General features: G+C 42.7%; 1 protein-coding gene across 1 annotated transcript in view; it reads right to left on the bottom strand.

The window, feature by feature from the left end:
- The window catches only part of NAALADL2 (N-acetylated alpha-linked acidic dipeptidase like 2), a 547,525-nt gene that overhangs the window by 194,117 nt on the left and 330,110 nt on the right, over positions 1-23,298 (bottom strand). The window lies entirely within an intron of this gene.

Below are 23,298 nucleotides of genomic sequence, written 5' to 3'. Positions count from 1 at the left end.
GCTAGAGACTGATTTAGACTCTTGTGAGGCAGTAATGGGCAAGTCACATGTTTGACAGGACACAAGATGCCAGGGGAAAGTTAAAAAGGAAGACAATATTTCACAAGTTGAAGATGCAGTCCTTCAGAAACTTTCAATCTGATACATGAGAAGCGAACAGGTTTTCTGGTCAGCCAGACTGTCAAGATCAAGTTATATACTATCCATCATTGTGACATCTCTCATCTGTGCTCCAAAACCTACTCGTTTAGCATCAGCAGTGTAAACAAAGATCTTTTTAGTCATCCCACAAGGGAGGGCTGCTTTAAAAGTGCAATCAAGGTTCCACAGAAGCAGCAGGCGAAGCCCAGCAGATGGGCTGCATCTATCTGTACATCCCTTGGCTGCATCACTGCAGCCCTTAGCTCACCTGCTATGCCCCCTTCCTGGCCAGCTCTCCCCACTCTGGGGGTCAAGGCTTGCCAGCTGCAGGACCCCCAGTGGAATAGGGGTTTCAAGCCCCTTGTGAACTTCTGACTCATTTAGGTCAATGGACCAAATCCAGAGTTCCTTACTCAGTCCTTACACAGACATGGTAAATAAGATCTGAGTTTAAAAAAAAAAAAAAGCTGAATTAAAGATTCAGGACTGGCCCACTGAATGTTACAGATGCCCTGCACCTCAAGATTTTGCCTTATCTGCATAATATTTTGTGGCTCATCAGACTTCATTCAACAAAAAGTGGCTCTTTGGTTGTTGAAAACTGATTGTACAATTTGGTCTCTCTGAAACACTTGTTCCTTAAAAAAACAATTCCTCGTTGCTCTATATAGAACAACATAAGGGAAGACTTTTTATTATGACAGTCTAATAAAGTCTGACGTTTTGTGACTGTTTCAGAGTGAATGCTCACTGACTATCACATAATACTTCATGCTTTTCGCAACAACACATAATAAATTTGGGCTTGTCTACATGGGGACAAATTAATCTGAATTAACTACAGGTGTGAATTTAAACTGGATAAGTTAAACCTCAATAACCCCCACATGGATGCTTTTATTCAGAATTAATTAATTTGGTTTCGATTAATTTATTTTTCCCTTTAGAAACCGCCACTTTTTAATCCTGATCAACAGGATTCTTAAAATGAAAAGCTTCAAGACAAGAGGATATCACAACACAAATACATGCGTTCACTTCAAACTATATCAATTTCACTCCGTTCATCACTCTGCAAGTACACCGCTACCTCGATATAACGCGACCCGATATAACACGAATTCGGATATAACGCGGTAAAGCAATGCTCCGGGGGGGCGGGGCTGCGCACTCTGTTGGATCAAAGCAAGTTCAATACAACGCGGTTTCACCTATAACGCGGTAAGATTTTTTGGCTCCCGAGGACAGCGTTATATCGAGGTAGAGGTGTACTGAATCAAAGAACCACTTCTCACTGTGAATGAATTGTGAAATGCAGTGGAAAAGAATATTGGCATTTCTGAGTCGACTGCTGGTGATCTTTCTGAAAAAGTGAGAGCACTGTGACACTCTAGCAATATGGAATAAATAAAAGCAAGAATAAGATTCCTTATTATTAATTATTTTTATTACAGCCTTAGATAATGGCACCAACGGAGGATGGCTGGACTGCACTCTGCTAGGCACAGTAACAGTTGCTGCCCCAGAGAGCTCTCCATCAAGGTTATGATAAGACACAACAAGTGGATGAAGCAAGCAAACTGGAAGGGGAGAATGAAATAACATGAAGTTATTGTACATAACAAAGAGCACTAGTATTCAAATGATGGAGCAGATATACGTGTAGTCATGACAGTGCATTTTGATACAACATTCTTTAAAACAACATGTATATAAGAATGTGGCACACCCACAATGCTTAGAATCATAGAATCATAGAATATCAGGGTTGGAAGGGACCTCAGGAGGTCATCTAGTCCAACCCCCTGCTCAAAGCAGGACCAATTCCCAACTAAATCATCCCAGCCAGGGATTTGACAAGCCTGACCTTAAAAACCTCTAAGGAAGGAGATTCCACCACCTCCCTAGGTAACCCATTCCAGTGCTTCACCACCCTCCTAGTGAAAAAGTTTTTCCTAATATCCAACCTAAACCTCCCCAACTGCAACTTGAGACCATTACTCCTTGTTCTGTCATCAGGTACCACTGAGAACAGTCTAGATCCATCCTCTTCGGAACCCCCTTTCAGGTAGTTGAAAGCAGCTATCAAATCCCCCCTCATTCTTCTCTTCTGCAGACTAAACAATCGCAGTTCCCTCAGCCTCTCCTCATAAGTCATGTGCTCCAGCCCCCTAATCATTTTTGTTGCCCTCCACTGGACTCTTTCCAATTTTTCCATATCCTTCTTGTAGTGTGGGGCCCAAAACTGGACATAGTACTCCAGATGAGGCCTCACCAATGTCGAATAGAGGGGAATGATCATGTCCCTCGATCTGCTGGCAATGCCCCTACTTATACAGCCCAAAATGCCGTTAGCCTTAGGGTTTGTCTACGTGGAGACCGAGTGTGTAGCAAGCTAGGATGTGAGTGTGCAGAGTGTATCCCAATCTGGAGTCAGAAGGCCTGTGTTCAACTTAAACTTCATTCAGCTTCACGCTTTATGAATGAAACCTGGTGGCAGCGTTTGAGCTGTGTGTTCTCTGCAGGGCAGCAGCTGGAGTCATGGAACTTGGTTTGAAGTCCCCAGAGCCCCATGGATTTTGCAGATGCAAACTTAGCCTAGTGATGGACCTGGTGGAAGGAAGAGGACAAGCTGCACACCGACCTGGTCATGCAGGGGGATGACAACAGCAGGAAAGTAAAATGGTTACTTTAACTTATTGGAGAACAAGACAGAGAGGTCTGCAGCACTCTGAAGATCACCACTGCCTCAAGCCTCAGCATAGCATCCCTATTGCTCCCCAAACTGTAGAGTGATACAGGTTTTTCACTAGTGACCAATCTAAAGAGGAGGAGATAGAGCCCTATGTTACAGTCTTACACACACTGGCGGCTACATGCAATTTGGGGGACTTGTGAGGTTCCTGCCACTATAGAGACACCAGGAGTGGACTAAAGGAGTTGTGAGGCGTGCAGTGGCACCCAGATATGAGGTGACTACATAAGAGGGATGAGTGATCTGAGCCAGCAGACACAACATCCAGAGAGATCCTACAGAGTAAGGATGTAAAATGTTAACTGGTTAACCGGTAAACAGTCTTATCGGTTAACCCCCCTTAACTGTTAATCCCGGGCCAGCCGGTTGGCTGGCCCTAGCTGCCCCACACCAGCTGGAGCGGCCCCAGCTATGCCACCTGGCCAGAGCAGGTGGAGCAGTACTGCCTGGCTGGAGCAGCCCCAGCCCCAACCCGAGCCCCACCAGCCGGATCGGCCTCAGCAGCGGCAGCCGGTTCAGCCTCAGCTGTGCCGGCCGGCCTTCAATCAGTTAACCATTTAAACAAAGTATTTTTAATCATTTAAACGGTTAACTTTTAAAATGGTATTTACATCCCTACTACAGAGATACTGAGATTATCACAGAACACAGAGACAGAGAACCATCCGGAGGCCAATCCCACATAGGGAGGAGACTCCAGAGAAACACATTGTACTAGACTTGAAGACAGGTGAATAGGATACAGAAATAGGTCACTCCCTGTGTGATCGCCTGTTGAGGAAACCAAACTATCTCAGACTACGTAACTGACTGAGCTTGTGGTAAAGATGGGACTTCAAGTTGGCTACGTGCTAGCAACTTCTGGCCAAAGGGACATAGGTTGGGGAATCTAGGTGTCAATTATTTGTTGTTAATGTTTTATATTAAAATGTTTGTAAAATAGGGAAATGTATCACGATCAGTGGAACTGGAGACAGAGGACCCAGGTTCACTGGAGAATCTGTTATTGAGGGAGCAGGGAATGCTCCAGAGTTAGACTGGAAGCAACTCCACCACATGGACAGAGCAATTCACAGGGTTAAATAAAGTTCCACTTGTTCAACGTAAGCTGCATTCAGCTTCTCACTTGCTGGGTGCACAGAGCCCCATGTTTTTGCAAATGCAAAACAACACAAAAAGAAACAAAGAAAGAAAGATTAAAATGACATAAAACAAAAAACTCACCCTGCAGCAGTGGCTCCTGCAGCTCCTCTCAGGGATGGGACCAGCTCCCCACCCCGGGTGCTGTGACCTCGCCACCTGCAGCACCACTCATTCAAATGTGGCCCAACTGCCTCTCCGCCGTCATGACAGAAGGACAGTTGACCCAAACCTGAGTGGTGCTGTGACCCTGTGCACCACGTCACAATGTCTCGAGCAAGGAGCCAGGCCCAGCCCTGTGGGACAAAAGCTACCGCTATGGGTGAGTTCAGGGTGGGCTTGCTCTAGACTACCTGTCGGAGGTATGTTTTCAGACTCTAGTTCCCTTTCACACACACGGCACAAAATCCCGGAAACACCTATGCACATGCTTAATTTCAAGCATGTGAGCAGTTCTAGTGACTTCAATGGAACTATTCATGTGCATGAAAATTACACAGACTAAAGACTTTGTAAGTTTGAGGTCTACAAGTTCTGCTAAAACTATGACTGCAAAGCAAAATTGGTTTCCTTTAGCTTTTCATTACACGGTAGAATAACTTTCTCAAGTTTTTAATTCTATGGAGAAAACATATTTGGCCAACTAATAGAGAAAAAAATGGAATGTTATTAAAATATCTTCATTTTCCATTACTGTCCATGCACTTTTGTTAATATAGACCCTGGTCCTATCAGCATTTAGGCATGTGTTTATCTTTATGCACTTGATTAATCACAATGAAATCACTGGGATTGTTCATGTGAGTAAAGTTAAGTATGTGCATAAAGGCCCAATTCTGCACCATTCAAATCAATGGGCGTTTTGCCATTGAACTGAAAGAGCATAGGATCAAACTCCAAATATTTAATGGGCCGGGGTCTAATCAGGGCCGGCTCTAACTTTTTTGCCACCCTAGGCAAAAAAGAAGAGCACCACCCTGCCGTAACAGCCCCCCCCCCCCCCCCCGCCGCGCCGCTCCCCCCCCCCCCAGCGCCGCGCTGGGCCGCCGAAACCCCTCCCCCCCAGCGACACGCCGGGCTGCGCCGGCGAAACCCACGCCCCCCCTCCCCCCTAGCGCCGCGCCACGCCAGCGAAACCCCCGCCCCCCCCCAGCACTGCGCTGGGCCGCCCAAATATAAAAGGTAACCACACCCCGGAGCGGAGCACCATGCCGGGCTGGGCTGTCCACCTCCCCACCCCCGCAGTGCTGCGCCACGCCGCCGAAGCCCCCGCCCCCCCAGCGCCGCGCCGCCGAAACACCCCCGCGCTGCCCGGCTGAAACAAAAAAAAACAAAAACCCTCGAGCGGCCCCTGCCACCCAAACATTGGCCGCCCCTTCTGAGGTGCCGCCCCAAGCACGTGCTTGGTCGGCTGGTGCCTAGAGCCAGCCCTGGGTCTAATACTATCTACCTATTCTCTTTCTTTACCTTTTATATACCTATGGCAGCATCCCGACAATTCTTGTTCACATGAACAATCCTTACTCATGTGAGTTATCCAATTAAAATAAAATCTGGAAAGAATACATCTTTTTTTTTTTTACTCAGTGCTTACTTGTACACAAGAGAACGTCTGTAAGTACTATGTATCTAAGAGCTAGCAGGACTAGGCCCTCTCATTTCATCCTACACCTTCAGAAATAAGCCCCAATCTGGTTTTTTGCTCAAGTGGAAAGATGAAGTAATAAATCTATGTAATTACTCGATAATGTAATTAAATAATGAGATTTGATGTTTTAAAATATCATTATCCTTCATGGTCCAATAGCGATATATTTGTGACACCAATGTGCAAGATCAATAGTTCTAGTATCTTAATGTTTAACTGCTTGGTTCAAATTTTAGTTTACTAACAAGCACCAGAATGTAAAACACCCTTTAAAACATGAACCTGTGAGGCCAATTAACACTATAAGAATAAGTTCACCAATAAATATTTAACACTAATATATAGGGGGAATGTTTTACATGCACCACACTGCTTTTCCCAGTTTATCTTCATTATGAAGCAGATTCCAAACCATCAGTATTCTTTAAGCCAGTGGTTCCCAAAATTTGGGGCATGCCCCCCTAGAAGGGAATGAAGGAATGTGCAGGAGTGGGGAGGGGGGAACAGGGCCCAGGCCAGCCCCCACAGAGAGGGAGTGCCACCTAGCTCTGCTCCACTCTCGGCCCCCGGCCCCAGCTCTGCTTCACTTCTGGGCTGCGGGTGTGGACATATTCCCTTACCAGTAAGGGAGGGCACGGGGAGAAAGAGTTTGGGCACCAGTGCTTTAAGCATTCTGAAAGAACAGTAAAGTTCATGGAAGGTGTTTTATATTTATGAAATAAAAGAAAATTTCCCAAAATGCAAGGGCTATTTTAAAAGAATAATCATTTTTTGCAGTAAAGAATATCTTATCCATGAAGACAAATTTGCAAACAAATCCAATCAGTGGGAAAGACATATAGAATAACCGCCCACTATACACAGCACATCAAACTTACTACCCATACAGGAATAGTGAGGAAGGCCATTAGGATTGCCATCATTTGCATTTTTTCTTGGAACATTCCTACTTATACTGCTTGGGTGGGGGAAGGCTTTGAGGGGCCACAAAATCAGGGAACTATTGAAAAAAAAGAGGCCAGCAGACAAAGAAGTTTGGGGGTGGAGAGGTCACAATAGGGTAGGGTGTGCAGAGAAGAGGAGGTGAGCCAAGAGATTCAGCAGAGGCACGTGTATCCACCCTCCCTTTTCCAGAGTGCCCCCGTGCAGGGTGCAAGGAAACTGTTTGGGAGCAATAGCACGTTCTCCTTTTAAACAGCCTAAAGGCAGCAAGGTTGGGGTGATGAGAAGCTGCTTTGCGGCAGGTGGAGGCACAGGGATAGCGGTAGGAGACTGGAAGGAGGAGCATGTTGTTTTCTGGCTGGCTCTCAGATGAAAGGGCTTCCTAGTCCTTCCTTTGTAGACCAGCAGAGGCTCTGGTTGGCAATTTTCAGCCAAACCACTCCTTATACGCACCCCCATGTCCAAAAGTAACGTGGTCCATGGACCATTAACCCTGTAGCAATGCTGCAGTACACCACCATGACCCTTTGATTCAACTTGGTGACATTTAGATGTATCATCAAACTGCAACATGCAGTGCTGGTGATTTGATACAATATGATGCTGCTGGCAAGGCAAATGTTGAATGCAATGTGAGATCATCATGACGTAGGTATATGCTCTACTGGGGGAAAAACACAAACAAACAGAGTGCCACCCTTAAAACAATAGTATCTAGGGTAAAATTTTGTCCTCGTTGTTTTTGGCAGGTACAAGTAATATCACTTTGCCGTCTACCTACTGCTACGGAGGGGCAATAAGTTAAGCAGATAGACATCTAAAGTGCACCTGTAAATAACTGGGTAGCAAAACAGTTACTGCAAATATTCACACATGCAAAGTTGCAAGTGTAACACGGGTTTGAGATTGGAAAGGCATTCAGACTTAAAACTTTCATTTCTTGGTTTTGTTGTTTCCTCCTCCTTCCCCAAAAAAGCTGTCCTAAAGGTTTCTGTCAAAGCATCGAGGACCTTCCCAGGCTGAAATCCCTATATTGCAGGCACCTTCGTTTCAACCAGCCCTTTCTCTTAACATTCCCAGCTCTGAATGAGAATCAAAATCTGGATCCCCTGCACAGGAATAAACTAATATGAAGCATTAAGACAGGTTAGGTAACATTTCAGACGTCTGAGACCTTTCCTTACAGCACTTCCAGAGGAGCTACCCATCGCTGGCATAGGGAAGCTTTTCTTTGTTCCTCTTTGTAAGAATGAGCATGCAGCCTCCACAGTGCATCTGTTCTCTCTCCTTTCATGTTCATAGAGGATGTCAGTGTCACTACAGACTCACTGAGCATGGCCACCATATGAAGGGAACTTTGTTTCAGAGAAGATTGTTTCTTTCAAGAGTAAAATTTAATGGGTGATGGTTACTTTAGGATACAGTTCAAGGGATACTTAGAGGTCTAAACAGGTTGCTTCGCTGTGCCACTTGTGCTGCATAGGGTGCAGCCATCTACAAGAGCAGCAGAAATATTGTATCCTTTTACACCCTGTTCAACTCCACTAGATCATATTCTGAGCTCAGTAACATCACTCTAAATGTGGAAGAACGTCATTGACGTCATGGCATTTCTTGATGTCCTGCAGTGACATCATATCATCAGTCAATCATCCTGGCATGACCATCTGACACCACTTCTTGTTCCACTGACACATAACACACACTTCATATTTCAGTTTAAAGCTGTGTCATTTACAAAAATCCCTCTAGCAATTTTAAGAGGGATAGACTTTATAGTTTGTTTCATTTTTAATACCGACAATCCCCAAGAGCCCTTCTTTTACATATGAAAAGCAATCTGTGAGTTCCCAGTTAAAAAAAAAGTTTAATTTCTATGAATAACTTTACCAGTTGCAGTCAGTTCCTACTTAATGATCCTTAAATGCTACTTTTATGTAACCAAGTAAAAATTAAAAAGCTTTTAAAAATAAATTATCAGCAGCATATTCTGTAATAACTATTCCCTTGTTTGAGAGGCAGGCTGACTACACATCTTCATCTGATTGGCCTTAAAGAGAAACACACAGTCCTGACTTGTCTAGATCAGAAATAGGCATCTACTGGATGTCGCACAAGCTGCTCTTCACAGCTGTGGCAATAAGTTTCTCTTTATGGGCTAACTAAGGGAAGGAACGCGGACAATGCAGTCTGCAGATGACCAATCAAGTGGCTCACTTCAGTGCAACGGCATGTTTGCGGCTCAGCCAGTCTTTTTCCCTTAGGGTTTATTTTATTCCCCAGTACCAGGATCTGCTATTTTCTCAGCCCTACCCTAAGCCCCCTTTTGAATCTACACTCCCTCCCCCCTAAATATTTTTGGCCAAAATTATTTGGCAAATTCATGTGAAATCATGAATAGTTTCAGTTGATCTGTAACTTCATTTTTTGGCAAATAAAGTATTTGTCTGAAATATTTTGCTCAGCTCCATAACCAGGGCACAGAGTGGTTTAGAGCTTTGCCCAAGGTCACACAGCAAATCAGTGGCATAACTGGAAATCAAACCCAGGACCCTCCCAGTCTGGTGCCTTGTGATCCAGATCAAGTTGACATGATGGTACCTTGTGTGACGAACTGGGACTGTTCTTACTGTGGTCTTGGAATGCTGACAGGGGAGTGTGGCTAGGATGGTCTGCATTGGGGGATGGGAGACTGGCCGAGGGAAAATACCTGAGCATGTAACATGAGAACCCAGGAAGGGGTTAGAGGCCAGGTGACACCTTTGCCCGGGAACCTGAACAAAGGCTGTGGGAGGGGTCGCTGAAGAGAGAGTTTTTCAGGAGCTGGCTGGTGATATGGCTGGGAGGCAGACGGGGCTCTAACCTCCCCAGGGGGCTGGGGTGCCCGGGGACCCCAAGATGGACCTAACTGAGGGGAATCCTGTTGTCTGTGCCTGCAAGACCTGTCTTGGACTGTGTTCCTGTCGTCTAAATAAACCTTCTGCTTTACTGGCTGGCTGAGAGTCATGGTGAATTGCAGGAAGCCGGGGGTACAGGGCCCTGAGTCCCCCACACTCTGCGACACCTTGTAAGATATCATTCAAAATTACATTCATTCTTTATTTTTCACATGCAGAGACATAGAAAATCTAAATGTGTAATGTGAATATATATGCTATATCAGAGTATGATACAGTATATGCCAGGGCCGCCCAGAGGATTCAGGGGGCCTGGGGCAAAGCAATTTCGGGGGCCCCTTCCATAAAAAAAAGTTGCAATATGATAGTAACATGTATTTGGAAATGTAAAAAATAACTAGTGAAATACATTCAAAAATTAATTTGTAATAATTTGAAAATACACTAAATACATTATTTAAAAACATTAAATGCTTTAATGGTATGTATACATTTGCAATTACATAATGGGCTGTTGCTGGGTGATGGTTGGTGCCAATGGGCTGTCGCTGCCTGGGGGTGGTGCTGCTGTTGCCGAGGGCTGGGTGCGGAGCTGGGCTCTGGGTTGGGGGGTGCCTGGCTCAGACGAGCTGGGCTTGGAGCTGGGGGTCAGGGCTGTGGGGGTAATGAAGTCGGGGGGGGTACCCGGCTCAGAGGGGCTGGGCTCGGAGCTGGGGGTTTGGGCTGTGGGGGGGATGGGGTCGGGGGGTGCCCGGCTCAGAGGGGCTGGGCTCAGAGCTGGGGGTTTGGGCTGTGGGGGGGATGGGGTCGCGGGGTGTCCGGCTCAGAGGGGCTGGGCTCGGAGCTGGGGGTTTGGGCTGTGGGGGGGATGGGGTCGGGGGGTGCCCAGCTCAGAGGGGCTGGGCTCGGCGCTGGGGGTCAGGGCTATAGAGGATGGGGTTGGGGGGGGTGCCCGGCCCCGGCCCCTTATCTCCTCTCCCGGAACCTCAGCGCGCCGCGTCCAGCGCTGCAGTGGCGTGGTGTTTCCAGCGGGTCCTGAGCTTCCGCCGCTCGGCCGCAGCTCGCAGCCCCGCCCCCTTACCAGCTGACACATCGGGGGATGGGGAAAGACGGAGGCGGGGGGTGCCTCCGACATACTCATGGGGGCCCCTGTGGGGCCCAGGGCCTGGGGCAAATTGCCCCACTTGCCCCCCCTCTGGGTGGCCCTGGAATATGCTATGTAAACTGCAAGTATGTATTGCCCTCTCTGATGTACTTGACTCTCTGCACACAAAATGCAATCATGAGATCATCATCACCACCTGTTTTAGGCACATAAAAAAACAAGGCTAGACTGTAACTATCCACTTCAGAGAGTAATATTGTAAAGTGTGGTCATTTCTATGCTTCTATATCTATTCTGTCAACTGTTTGCAGAGTTCAGAAAGAATTTACAGTACAGCTTTCACAATGAGCCTTGAGTTGCTTTCATATAGAATGTAAAAAATCTAACCAAACGGTCCTATCTGATGATATTCATTCCACTCTTCAGCATATTTTAAGACAACAATTGTTCAGCACAAGTAAAATATGGTCACTGAAAAAAATATTCTTTTAACCACTGTGATGGGGTGTCCAACCCACACAAGGCCTGATCAGGTACAACAGGCCAATTAATCAATAGGCTGCAATCTGGAAAGGAGCCAAGGACGGATAAGACCTAATGGCTGATGAAGCCTAGCTGGGAAAATAGCTGGAACAGGCTTATGAAGAGACAACGCTGGGGGAAAGAGAGGCCTGCAGGGAGGTGCTATCCAGTCACTCTTTAGTGAGGAGGGAGCTGGCTAGGTAGGAGGAGGAGTTCTCTGGAGGGAGAACAGGACCTGAATCCTCCTTGGACTACAGATTCAGGTAAAAATCCAAGAGAATGAAGTAGCCATGGGGAGTGGAGGAAGCTCCAGAGGCAACTCAGATGTGGTCCAGATGATAGGGAAGAAAGGTATGAAAAGTCCAGAGAAACACTAACATGGTCAGACTTAAGCAGACAGCGGTTGCTGGGCATAGTGCACCTGGGCTGGAACCTGGAGTAGTGGGTGGACCTGGACTCACACACCAGCCACTGGGAGAGTGACACAGACAGGGCAGTAGATCAGAAGACTCCCTGAGACAATTCACCCAGTGGAACTTTGTTCCTCCGGAATGGGAGGACTATAGTGATGCAGCCGGAGGGCCGAGTCATGAAGAGAGAGTCACCTGAGTCCAGAGAGAGAAATGAGACGGGAGAGGGGTGTCAGACCGGGTAGAGCTATTTTGCAGACACAGCCACAAGGAGGCATCCCAGGAGTTAGTAGAGAACCCTCTGTCCCCTACCTTTCTAATTTTCAACATAGAATAGGATAAGTAGACAAGATTAAAATATATACGTTCAGATTTTCTATAGTAGAATGATTAAAGACTTGCTTTTAATGAAGTTTATCTATAGAATGAAAGAACTCACTAGTAAGCAAGAATAAAATGTTGTCTCTTCTAATTCCAGCTCATGAATATTGGAACTCACACATGCGATACATACAGTTTTCTAAAAAAAAACCTGGAATATTAATACTGCTTTGGTTACTTTTAAGGGGAGCCTGGAGTCTGTCTTAATGAAACTATTCTGTAGTGTTGCAAGAATATAACGTCCGTCACAAAGCAGATGAATTTAACTCTCAGAAAATTCACTGGGTTTGCTTCTTCACATTCTTCATAGTAAAAATGTTGATTTTTCACTAAAATATGGAAATTTGACCAAAAGGAAAACAAATCCTACAAGGCCTAGTAATGTAGGCTTTAAAGAAATTAGGACAAGAACCTCCCCTTGGGAATTTAGAATTGGCCTAAAGTCCTATGTTATCTATTAACTACAGCTGATTTTCATGAAGTTCACTGTCAAAAGGGCTGCCAGGGACTCACCATTTACCTATCAGTATTTTCCCGGACAGGCTTCTTGGGGCCAAAAATATTTCATTTTGAGGCGCAGGGAAAATTCAGTTTTCCAGCCTTCAGGGAAGAAGAAAGTTACTTTGAGCGACTCATGTCAAAGCCATATTAATCAAGGGCCCACTCCTAATTTCCTAGCATACCAAATCTTCATTGAAGCCTATGGAAATGTAGTTGATGTAAAGAATGCAAACTGGAAATCAGAAATTCCATTTTTAGGTTAAAAAGAAAAGTTTAATCAACTTAGTTGCGCTTTTTTTATACTGATTTCACTATCTAGCATAAATTTAAGAACTGTCAAACCACTATTTAAAAAAAATAGTTAAAGAGGAGACACACATAACCTTGACTTGAATTGTTTTAATAAAGCATTGCATACTATATGATGTAAGAGATAAATATTACCCATGATCTAATTTCCTATTCTGAAGAGACAGGCAAGTGTAGATCTGCCTAATTTGATCAGAATTTCCTTATTTTTAGTCCAGAATATTTTCTTACACTCAAATCATCTATTGAGTTTAAAAAAAAGGAAAAATGTGACCATTAAAGCAGGCCGTCTTCACAAAGTATGGAAAAGGGAAACAAAGAGAAATGAACCACATTTGAGATGGGAAGTTTGTGCTAGGCAGATATATTATAAATGGGATCTAAGGAAAATAAGAGCTAAAGGTAAATGTTTCTTCATTCTGTAAATGCAGCATTTAAAGCTGTTGACTGAGTTCTGCAGCCTTTAACCACAATTTCTGAAATAGTGCTGAAATGACTTTCTGCTTGTCTACACTTGTATCTAAATCATGTCCTGAACTGCTTCAAATATACCTGCTGCTAACACCCATTGTCAACAATTGTCTGTAATGGAAACCAGGCTTTAGGGAAGAAATAAAAATATGTACATTCCATCTAATAAATTCATTCCAATTTAAGCATATATTTAAAGAAACAATTACATAGCCAAATAAAAAGATGTGGTGAGACTACACCTTGAATACTATCAACAGTTCTGAGCACCCTAAACATATACACAAAGAGGGAATTCAGAAAAAATGCAACAAAAATCATTAAGATCATGAAGCAAGTGACTATCTAACCCCAGTACTCTCAGAATGTCACCTCTTCCCAGCTTCTAGATGGCACCTACACATATCAGCCAAGACAAATCAAAGACCTCCTACCCCACATCATCAACATGGATCAAACCCGGGATCTTCAGTACCAGAAGCAAAGTAACTCCAGTGACTTATTTGCCATGTCCTGAGGCTCAGTTTGCATGTTTAATGCTTTTCTGTTATTTATGAGGTAATCCAGAAAACAAACTCAAAATCACAGTGTGTAAAAATCCAATCCCCAAAGCAGAGAATTTCCAAAGAAATAACTAAGAACTCAAAATTTATTATAAGGGATACAAAAAAATCGTAGGATGCATTAGACTAGCGCAATTTATATTTTGAATCTATTTGTTTTAAATGGCTTACTACTCTCATGCAGGAAGGCAGTGGTGTTTATAGGCAATGCACACATTCATTATATATATATATTTTGATTACTTAAAACATTTAGAGTACTCTGCTTGACTGAATAGTGCCAGATCTTTTCTTCCAAGTACTTAGCAGTACACAAATAAAGGTCAGTCCTAGCTGTCGTATACATACAGAACTGTTGTAAAACACAGCTGTGCTAAATGCAAATGAATCAGAGTTTTAGTACAAAACCTTTTGATAAATGGGGACTTGCTAAAAAATGCATGAATCTCCTAATGTTTTCTGCTGTACTAACATTTGTTGCTGATATAAAAACATTGGTTAAGTAGGTCCAGAATTCGGATTTGACAAGTATGACCTCCTTCTCAAAGTGGCTGATATTTTATATTCCATGGGAAAATGGATGTGGGTTGTAGATCATTGTAAAGGGCTTGCGGCATTCTCATTCTACTGTATATAGAAATGGAAATGTAGTGAACTTACTTCAGTGCATTTCAGTGGAATTTTACTCCATTATAATCAGGTTCCACTGGGCTACTCCTGTTGGAATTCAGCAATTATCACTGCCCAGATAGGTATTAAATAATGCATGCCACTAGGCTATAGCCTCTCCTCCCACCTCTGAGCAAACTGGTAGAGGAGAGGACAAAAGGAGAGAGAAGGAAGAATCCCTGACTCCTGTATTTGCTGCCACTACTTCCTTTTGGGAATGCAGATATGACTTTCTGCGTCTCCCCCATTATTACAATCTATTTCTATTGCAGAACTTCCCAGATGCCCCAATCAGGATAGTGTCACAATCAGGGCCGGCACAACCCATTAGGCGACCTAGGCGGTCGCCTAGGGCTCTGCAATTTGGGGGGCGGCGACCGCGACGGTATTTCCGCGGCGGGACCTTCCGCCGCCTCTATGGGGGGGTGGCATTTCGGGGCGGCGGAAAAGCTGGCGGCGCTCCTGGTCACAATCAGGCTGAGTGCTATAGGAACACGCAGTAATATATGGGTCTCTGCTCCCAGAGAGTTTACAATCCAGAGAACAGATACAAATCAGACAAGAGAGGATACAAACACAATATCAGCGGGGCATCAGCTGATCTTTAATTTGCAGGATATGCCCTGTTGCTGCTTTAGACTGAAAATGAAAAACAAACAGAAACAAAGCTATAAAAATCAGCATGTGGATTATTTTAAATGAGTCATGTCTGCTCAATTAGTATGCTCAAGATGTATTGACAGAAGTCATGCCTTGTACATTAGACAATCAAATTGCTTGAATTATCTCATCATTCTACTCCAAACATAACAGCAATTGACAATCGAATACTGGTCAACCTATGTCTTACAATACTGAAATTCCATTTCCATCATTGCTATGGGTAATGTTAAAAGAAGCATTAGGCAAACCGTTAAGTACTGTACTGTGGATACCGAGAAATTATATATCCAGCCTAATTTCTCTTTCCCAAATCCATTAGTACCAGTATGTCACTTTCCTTCTTTTTACACTAGAGAAGAGACACTGAACTGCAGGTTTCTAGTTGAAAAGTTCTTTGCCACTACTGCCCAAAAGAACCCCCATCAGAGCGAGTGTAAATCTGCTCACCAAAGACATTCTACCAAGTCTCATCAGAAAGCTGATGCAAAAAGACTGATGTGCAGAGCTCCAGTAGAAAGTCAATCTATTACCCTTTCATCCTCCCAATGGATTGGCTTACCATGCTGAGATCTAGACATCTCCTGCTTGGTGTGTTCACCCCAATCTAACTGATAGTCCTAGGAACAATTAATGTTAAAAATATCTTCCCTCTCTCTCCTGCTCAATGTGCTCCTGCTTCACACTGTGTCCTGTATGTTTCACATAACATTTTTTTAAAGTAAAGGAATACTTAATTGCTCAGTCTAGCATTAACTATTTTCAAACATATTACCAAAATATTTATTCTATGATATTGCAAATTGTCTTATGTGTACTTTACTGCACCCTTTAATTTTTACTCTAAAATAAAGTAATATAAAGCAAAGTATTTTTAAAGAGTGATCTAGCCTTATGGACTAAGACAGTCTTTTTAGTTTTGGTTATCCTACTACGTCATACGGATTCCCTTATTTAAGAATTTACAGCCAATTACCTCTCCACTAAACACTAAGTGACAACAATAGAATATTATTGTGCTCTTTTTACTGGACCCCATAAAATCAGAATTACAAGCAATGACATTTCGGATATTGTTTAAAACAACAAAAGGGATTACTCTCAGAAGCATAAAACCTGCCTAGGAAGAGTCAAGCCGGCATTTATTCTGCATACTGAGATGCTTAAAAATATAGTTTGAAAATGTTCCCCCGTGTTGTTGTTTTTTGAACAAATTGTTTCAATAATATTTTGTGACAAAGTCCTCAGTTGTTATATATCAGCATCGCTGCATTGACTTCAGTGGAGCTGTATTAATTTATTCCAGCTAAGGATCTGACCCTGCTCCTTTCTTGCTGGTTTGGATTTTATGCTCGGTCTCTTCTAAATAACATGCTCTCCGTTGTTGTTGTTTTTTGTATTTTTTATTTTAAGGACAGCAGAAATATCGTATAGAAACTGCCAGAACTCTTTCACTATTGTGAGATTCCTTTCTTCACAGTGCACCCCACACTTTGAAGAGTTAATTGCATTTACTTTCCTTTGTCTTTAAATGTTCAGAGTACAATAACTGCTTAAGGATCATTTAATCATGCTACTCAGCACATGAACATATGCATGGACTACACAGTCATCGACCCAGTAGTTTCCCCCCCCACTCCTTTTCTATCCCACACCCACCCTATGTTCCAGGACTGAGAGAGCTTTGTTCCTTCCTGGGCAGTGATCAAGGAACACTGCATGGGGTTTGCCCAAATTCTGCCCAATCGATACTTTGTGCTGTGGACCTATATTGTAGTCAAGGTCCTCTGCATAATGGGGCAGGACATGGCCTGTAGGGACTAGCCAAATAAGAGGGTGGAGATGCACACACACACACAAAAGAGTTCAGCAAGGCAGTAAAATTTGCAACCACACACCGGGATGCAGGGGTCTTTTGTAGTCTCACTGTTATCATAAATTAGAATCAGGATAAAGCTGCTGATTAAGTTCACACTGTCCTGTTGTGGCATAGACTCCTTGTTAAATCTACCAGGAAAGGAGAGGTGGGCACAATCCCTCTGGTCAAAGAGTAGGGAATGAGACAGGAAGGTCCTGCAGGAAACCCAAGGAACTGTCAGGCCTGGGGGGAAATCTTAGGCTGAGGTTTATGTTTTGCAATTAGAACTAGAGTTACTATTAAAGCCAATCCCCAGGAAGGGTAAGTTTGACCATATACAGAGTGTGCAAACGTTTTGGAACAGTTGAGAACATCACAGATGACTATCATGGAAAAACAAAAGGAACATTCTGGCCCCAATGGTAAATTATAATTCTTTCCAAAGGCACAAGTTTAACCCTGGAAAATAGCCAATGTAATTTACAGTTGGCAAAGCTTTTAACTTGCACTGAAACCATGGTCTGACATTTAAGTCCCCTGATTGCATCCATGCATGAACAAGTCACTCCTTCCCTAGTCAACCCTTGAAATAGTAAGTTGCTTCCAAACATCATATAGAACCATTGGTTCTCAACCAGGGGTCTGGAGCACACACCCCCCAGGGGGGGGGCAGTGAGCAGGTTTCAGGGGGGCCGCCAAGCAGGGCCAGTTTTAGACTTGCTGGGGCTGACATCAGAAAGCTGAAGCCCCAGGGCTCTGAGCCCTGCCACCTGGGGCTGAAGTCAAAACCTGAGCAATTTAGCTTTTTGGGGACCCCTGTGGTGTGTGGCCCTGGGCAGTTGCCCTGCTTGCTACCCCCTAATGCTGGCCCTGGCTTTTATATGCAGAAAAACAGCGTTGTGGCACTGGTGGGCCGTGGAATTTCTATAGCATGTTGGGCAGGGCCTCAGAAAGAAAAAGGTTGAGAATCCCTGATATAGAACATGAAAAGCTACATGCTACATGCAAAACTCCCACTGACTTCAATGGGACCTGTGAAAATGGAATAATAGCACTATATGGCCATTCACATTTATCATGCTATCTGCACCAACTTCATTTTTCAGAAAGATCAGCCTGGAGCAGACTTATTAAAGCAGAGTTGAGGGCACTATGTCCTGCAGACAACAATACAGATGGATGAATCAAATGACCTAAGAGATACCACGTGATTATATTTTCTACAGTATGAATCATTGCATGGTAGTATCATACACAGTTTACTGGCAGAAACTACTAATTCAGACCTCTTGTGTTTTCTCTGAAGCACCAAACCGGAAGACAAATTTTCTTCAACACTTCATCAGCCTATAACACAGGATGATTTCAATATTGTAGTAGTTGTACATACTCCTGCCTTTCATCCAAAGATCTCAAAGTATTTAACACACTTTTTGAGATTCACAATGCCCTTCTTTAGTAGGCCTTAAATCATTTTGATTAAACAAATGGGAGGAGGAGGAGCGAAGGCACAAAAGTCAACATTTTCAAGGCTCTCACTGGTTTCTGGTACCTCAAATTTTGCTTGCCCAACATGATTTTCAGATGTGTTGACCGCTCACTACTCCAACTGAGATCAATGAGAACCATGTGCCATCAAAGCTTCTGTACATCAGGCTCAACGTGTCTCGAAATTGGGAACCCAAAAATGGAAGCAACCAAAAGGAGAGGTCACTTTTAAAAATTCTGGCCAAAGATTTTAAGTGAGTTGCTAGTGGTCACATTGCAAGTCAATGATCAAGTGCTAATCCTCAGTCTTCCATTTAACCAGTAAGCATTTTCTCTTTGTTATATGCTGCACTATAAAAACATCAAATTTTGGCAATAGCTTGTTTTATATCACTACCATTTAATTGTAAGAATCCTAGTCTGAAAAAAGTAAAAGAAAAAAGAAATAAATAAAACCTCAGTATTTTTAAATCTATATAATTAATCTTTCCTTTAATTGCAGATTTTTCCTGGGGGCTGAGGCAGGGTTGTTGGACCTCTTTCCCCTATTAGACTCTTCCAACCCCAGCTATATCTGAGCAATCCCCCTTCTCCTCTACTCATAGAATGGAGAAGGAGATCTGTATTTCTTCTGTGTGCAGGGCAGGAGCAGGCTCTTGAGAAGAGGAGCAGGGGTGGAAGAGTAGAAAGGGACTGTGGTGCTAGCTGGCATGAGGGAAAAGAGCAGAGACAACTGGAGCAAGTACTGGTCTTAATCTTTCCCATTAGCTATGGGAGGATACTTCTCCTCAGGCTTCCAAGATCTATGGACTATTGTTTAGATTTGGGAAAGCTTGTTGTTTCTCATAGCCTACTTGCACTGACTGGTAAAATGCAGAGAGATCCAATTATTTTCTTAAAGTGAACTTGATGTGTTATTTCACTAAAATGTACAGGAATGGAGCCTGGCGAATACATACATAACAGCTTAGGCACCCAGTCTGTTTTTACCACCACTGAGAGATCAGAGTAAGCTCTTAGTTGTGTGCTTCCAAGACACTTGCTGTAGTGTTCTCTTTCCTATTTGACATCGAGTGCTGTAGGACTGATGTCAAATTTAAAATCTGTTAAGGAAAAAGTGGGGTTTACTATTTACAGGTTTCAAGAGTTATTTGGCGAGGCTTTCCCCCCCCATAACAAACAGGCAAATCCCACAAAGGCTGATAATGTGCTTTATCTCAGAATTTATTAGATCAGACCTTTAAGGAGTGAAAGCTGATAGTTTCTAAATGTTGCACAATATAATTTAAGATGAACATATATTACATTATCTTTCAGGTTTTTATCCTTTAGAAGGTGACTTTCAAAAATTACTTTTGCAGCAATGAAGCTGAACTTTCAAGAATGATGCATGCATGGTGTATAAAAGATAGAAGTGTTTACATGGCACACATTGCAAAAGATAAATTGGCAGATCTGGTAAAGTGCAATCTATATCTGCCTACCCTTTTCAGATAGCAAAGAGCAGTAAAATCTGTATATGCACATTTCTGTGGAAGATACTGAGAGCCCTGGAGGGTTTATATCTACTTTGAAAGATACAGATTGTGGACACCATTATGGAATAAGATTTACTCCACTGCCCTCAAACTTCTTAATAGAATAAAGCTGTTGTTCCAGCTACATACGAAAGCTCCTTTCTTCTTCTTTTTTTTTTTAACTCAAAGTTAAATCTTTCTCGGAGCACCACATCTTCTGCATTTTGTTTCTTTCATCTTGATGCTGCAGAAACTTATACACACAAGTAACTTTATACATGAGTAGGCCCACTAAATTCAATGAGAATTACTATATGCATAAGCTAAGCATGAGTGAGAGTGTTTGCAGCATCTAGACATTTGATTTTAACATCTTCAGGACATTGCTATCTTCATTCTGTCTTGTACACTATTAAGAAGATCATTGGGACTTAGCAAATAATAATAATCTCAGTGCTTTCTTTTTAGAAAATAAGAGCATTTTTGAGATTCTCTCTTCACTTACAATTCATAGATTCACAGATTGTAAGGCCAGAAGAGACCATTAGATCATCTAGTATCACCTTCTGTATGTCATAGGCCATAAGAGATGGAGAATCTACCACTTCCTTCGGTAGTTTACTACTATGGTTAATCACCCTTACAGTAAAACCTTTATGCCTTATTTCTAATTTGAATTTGTCTGGCTTCAGTGTCCATCTATGCCTTTCTCCACTAAATCCACAAATTTTATGAGCAGCAGTGATTTTATATTTATTTCCAGATCATTACTAAAATGTTGAATAGCATCAGGTCTAGCATTGACTCCTGCAGAACCCCACTAGAAAACATCCCCATTCGATGATGATTCCACACTGACAACTATTTTTTTAGATACAGGGCGCCCAGAGGGGGGGGCAAGTGGGGCAATTTGCCTCGGACGCCGCAGGGGCCCCGCGAGCCCTGGCCCGGCGGCGGTCTGGGTCTTCGGCGGCATTTCGGCAGTGGGGGGGCCCTTCAGTCTTCGGCAGCACTGAAGGACCTGCCGCCACCACCAAAATGCTGCCGAAGACACGGACCGCCGCCGGGTGAGTACAAGTGCCGCAGCTCCCCCACTTTGCTCCAGGCCCCCTGAATCCTCTGGGCGGCCCTGTTTAGATATGTCAGTTAGCCAGTCCTTTATCCATCTAACATGCACGTTGTTGGTATTGTATAGTGCTAGTATTTCAATCTGAACATTGTGCAATACCAAGTCAAATGCCTAACAAATGTCTAAATATATTACATCGACACAGTTACCTTTATCAATCAAACATGTGTCTCGTCAAAAAACGAAACCAGGTTTGTTTAACAAGTCCTATTTTCCATAAAACCATGTTGACTAGCACTAATTATAATCCCATCCTTTAATTTTTTTATTAATTGAATTCTGAATCAGCTGTTCCATTATTCTGTTTGATACCATGCTAACTGGCCTATAATTACCTGGGTCATCCCACTTGCCCTTTTTGAAATATTGGCACAATATTAGCAGTCTTCTGGAATTTCCCTGGTATTCCAAAATTTATTAAAAATTAACATCAGCAGGCCAAGGATCTCCTCAGACAACTCTTTTGGGACTCTGGTGCAAGTGTTCTGGGACTGCTGATTTTAAAATCTTTATCCCTAGTAGATGCTGTTTAACACCCTCCCTATTTACAAAAGCACTGGAAAGTACTTCATCTTCCTCATTCGATTTGAGTACAACATCCTGCTTGTTTCCAATTATTGAACTGAAATATTTACTGAACATTTCTGTTTTTCTGCATCATTAACAACAATGTATCATCTCCATCTAGTTATGGGCCTATTACACTGTTGGGACTTCTTTTATTTCTAATAAACTACTTCTTATTGTCCTAACTGACAGTTAGAGGTTTCTCTCTGATATCTTTAGCTTCCCACTTGGTAGCTATTCGCTACATACAACAAGGATGCCCATCAGGGATGTCTCCTATAGCTTTCTGATCCTGTATTGGTATCATGCTTTAGTACATTACGTTCCACCTCTCTAGACTGTGCGCTGGAAACATTAGTTTCCTACTGAAGTCACAGACCTAATCTGACTTTTCAAAATTAATACCACCACCAAAAGAGCAACTGCATTGGTGGCAGCAAAGAGGTATGTGCTCACAAGTCTTGAGATAGCTAGTGTTCTTCTTAAAACCATAGCTCCTGAATCATATGATAACGTATCTCAATTTTTATTTTAAAAACATTTCCAGCCCTCATGGTTGTGGAGAAAAGATTGAAAATGTAACACCTTAAAAGCTTACAAGGTAGAGGCAAATAAAAAATCCACCAAATTTATTACTTTTAAAAATCTAATGATTTTTTGGGGTCTGACATAACTTTTGAACTTTTGGGGTAGGCATTTCTGAAGATGAACCAGATGACCTAGTATATCTTTTCCTTTTCTAACTTATGATTCTGTGGATTTTAGAACAACATTAATCTGGGCTCTTCATTTCAGTTATAGAGGCAAATTAAGAAAACATATAAAACACTACTCTCATCACAGTTAATGCCAAATAAAATCAAGTGCCCTTTGTCTCTGGCTTTCATCTGCACGTGTCTTAAAATAGCTATATAAAAAAAATCAGCTCATTAGCTGTTAATTCATATTGCATCTCTAACTCTCCTCCAATATTTCTACAAGAAAAAAATGTACTAAATGTTGCTAAAAAGAGCGGTATCAAGCCAACTTGGTATTAATCTTAGCTCACTTCAGTATAACTCAAAGATGCACTCCTGTGAACCCTGTAAGGAACCAACTCCATATTTAAAAACACGTTTTGAGGCAGAACTTTCAGACAGAACATAACCCAATATCCATCTCTGTCTTCTAGATTGTACAGAATTACATTTAAATTGTTAGATGGCTGTGTACACAAAGGATTAATTTAGTAAATGACTGGATTTCTAGGCTTTTTAAACACCGACCATATTACCAATACATAACTAAGAGACATATAAACAGAAACAAAACCAAGTCTTCATACATGTTTTAGAAATTAGTCCCTCTGAAGATTGTCTAAGAAAAAAGATCAAACTGCAGTGAAACTTTCATTCAAAAAAGGTGGACGGTGATCATTTTAATCTGCATTTAATTCACAATGAATAATGTATTCAACACATTTTGCCATTTCCACTCTTGTTTTTGAACTGTCTGTGAACTGATCATGATTTTCTCCAGTTCATCCATTATTGAAAAGTACTTGCTAAAAAAATCACTGCAAATACTTCTGGTTCTGTAGCCCAGGTGCAACTATTTGATATTCAGAATTCCAGCTGTTTTGATTG

The sequence above is a fragment of the Terrapene carolina genome, unplaced genomic scaffold, assembly GCF_002925995.2.
Source record: "Terrapene carolina triunguis isolate 2854851 unplaced genomic scaffold, T_m_triunguis-2.0 Scaffold88, whole genome shotgun sequence".
Classification (NCBI taxonomy): Eukaryota; Metazoa; Chordata; order Testudines; family Emydidae; genus Terrapene; species Terrapene triunguis.
Note: the sequence above shows the minus strand (reverse complement) of the source record. Positions and strands in the feature narration are given on the sequence as shown.